This window comes from Antedon mediterranea, chromosome 2 (assembly GCF_964355755.1).
Source record: "Antedon mediterranea chromosome 2, ecAntMedi1.1, whole genome shotgun sequence".
Lineage (NCBI taxonomy): Eukaryota > Metazoa > Echinodermata > Crinoidea > Comatulida > Antedonidae > Antedon > Antedon mediterranea.
In genome coordinates this window covers 29,061,604-29,064,103 of record NC_092671.1, presented here as the reverse complement: position 1 = coordinate 29,064,103, position 2,500 = coordinate 29,061,604, and the positions used below count along the sequence as shown (strand labels likewise).

The 2,500-nt window shown below is 51.3% G+C and overlaps 1 pseudogene; it reads right to left on the bottom strand.

Annotated features, from left to right (window-relative positions):
* LOC140042464 (large subunit ribosomal RNA) overlaps window positions 1-2,500 on the bottom strand; it is an 8,215-nt pseudogene that overhangs the window by 4,101 nt on the left and 1,614 nt on the right.

The window sequence follows — 2,500 nt, the reverse complement described above, 5'->3', positions numbered from 1 at the left end:
GCCTTTGGACCGAAAAGTAGCCCTAGTGCTCGTCGTTTGTCACTCACCTGCTTGTTCGTTTTCGATAACAGCTGTTTAGCAATGTCACTATTGATCTGTCTGGACCCCTGAAATTCAGAGTTCAGATAAATTAGTTTTTCAACTTCTTCATCTGACCAGATTGACTTCTTAGATCTTTTGCTATTCTTAGCCCTTTGCAATCTCTTCTCCTCTACTTCCGCCTGTTGAGCTTCCACCCTCTTTAAATTACGCAGGATAGGGTGTCGGTGCCTTTCATGCTGGGAGAGACCCGTTTTGGTCTTAAATGCCTTGCCACAGGAGCAGACAAAGTCTAACACCTGGGCGGTAGTAGGTTGTTCCAATATACTACATTTGGCGTAGTGTATGGTAGCACCGTGCCCCGTTTTGGAAAACTTCCCACATTTTCCGCATTTAAATAGTACACTCGCATCGGTATGCTTGTGTAGGTGAGTTGTCAATTTTCTTATTTCTGTATAACCGGTGTTACACATGGGACACACAAAGTATTTAAACGGGACAGGTACTACCACAACCGGGTTGTTCTCTACCTCCTTTCTACTATCAGCAGAACGGACAACAGGTATATCCTGAGCGCTCTCAGGTATAGATAAATCCTCAATTGGAGTTCTTACTTTGAAGAACTCTTTTAGACTTGACGGTGGGATGTTGTGCCCGTCTATTATAGGATGCTTATGACTTCTAAACTCACAATGCCGGAAGGACATTGTCAGCACTGATTTTGTGCTAGGTTCTCCTTCGGAATCGACCTGTCCCAGCGCCAGACTCGACTCCCGTACAGTATGCAATTTAGTGGACGAAAGGCTGTTTGCACCCTTTCGAACGCGGTCGTTTGTTTCCTTATGAAGAAAACGGGCGCCACCGCCTCCCGACTGACTATAGCACGAGCATTCATCTAAAGACACCGGAGCGTCTCTAGAGTTCATGCTGTGGCGTCGTACGTTATATGCAGCAACCTGCTGCACGGTTGACCTATCGGCCGTCCTGCATGCGGGAGAATCAAATACAGGAGACGTGCATGCCCGCTCCTGTACCTGCAAGTGTGTCGCAATCCCCATCTGCACCTGCAACAGATGAGGCCGGGTCCCTAGTCCGGGAATATAATTAAATATACTTGTACAAATCAACTTGTTTTTACACTCTCGGGAGATTAACCTAAGAGAAACCCCAATTAGACCAGTGAGGTACGGTAAGAACACACGTACATTAGGTTCTCATTTCTATATATTCGCCATCTTTTGGAATCTTTTGTGATCGGCAACTGGATGTACAAGGACATTCACGTTGCAGGATCTGTAAAAGAGTCACTGACAGTGCCCTAATTAGCAGCCACCCTAATCTGTTCGTCACCAATTAAACAAGTCAACTGGCTTACAACCCCTACCTCGTGAAGGTAGACTTAGGACGTTTTACCCAGATCCTCACAAGTCGGTCCTTCCCTCACACCGTATGTATAGTGTTACCGTGAAGGGTCTCCTCCTTGCTCTCCATAGAATGGGAGGATCTAGACTTAAGAGAGTCATAGTTACTCCCGCCGTTTACCCGCGCTTCGTTGAATTTCTTCACTTTGACATTCAGAGCACTGGGCAGAAATCACATTGCGTCAATGCCATGGTTGCGGACGTCGCAATGCTTTGTTTTAATTAGACAGTCGGATTCCCCGTGTCCGTACCAGTTCTAAGTTGGCTGTTTGGCGCCGGCCGAAGCGACCCCGAAAGACCGCCAAGCCAGGAAGGTCCACGGAATGGGCCCGGCACTAGTCCGGGCTCGCCCTGCTTGCGCAGGCCTCGCCCAGTCACGGCACGCGCCCGGTCCCGCTTCACTCCCCGGCCCGACCGACCCAGCCCTTAGAGCCAATCCTTTACCCGAAGTTACGGATCTAATTTGCCGACTTCCCTTACCTACATTGTTCTATCGGCCAGAGGCTATTCACCTTGGAGACCGGCTGCGGTTATGGGTACGAGCCGAGGCGAAAATCAGTCGGTGTCCCTCGGATTTTCAAGGGCCAGCGGAAGCGCACCGGACACCGCAAGAGCCGCGGTGCTTTACGGGCCCGCAGCCCCTATCTCCGGGCGAACCGATTCCAGGGCGCCCGACCCTTACAAAGAAAAGACAACTCTTCCCGGGGCTCCCGCCAGCGTCTCCGAGTTCGTTTGCTTTGCAGCACTGGCTGCGCGAGGCAGCGACTTCCGCCTTCGGGTTCGGGAATATTGACCCGATTCCCTTTCGCATAAGGGGCGCGACCCACGAGAGGCCTACGCCACCGCTCGGAACGGAACTACCCTATAGCTTAGGATCGACTGACCCATGTGCAACGGCTGTTCACATGGAACCCTTCTCCACACTCGGCCCTCAAGGCTCTCACTTGAATATTTGCTACTACCACCAAGATCTGCACCCACGGCGGCTCCACGCGGGCTCGCGCCCTACGCTTCAACGCTCACCGCAGCGACCCTCCTAC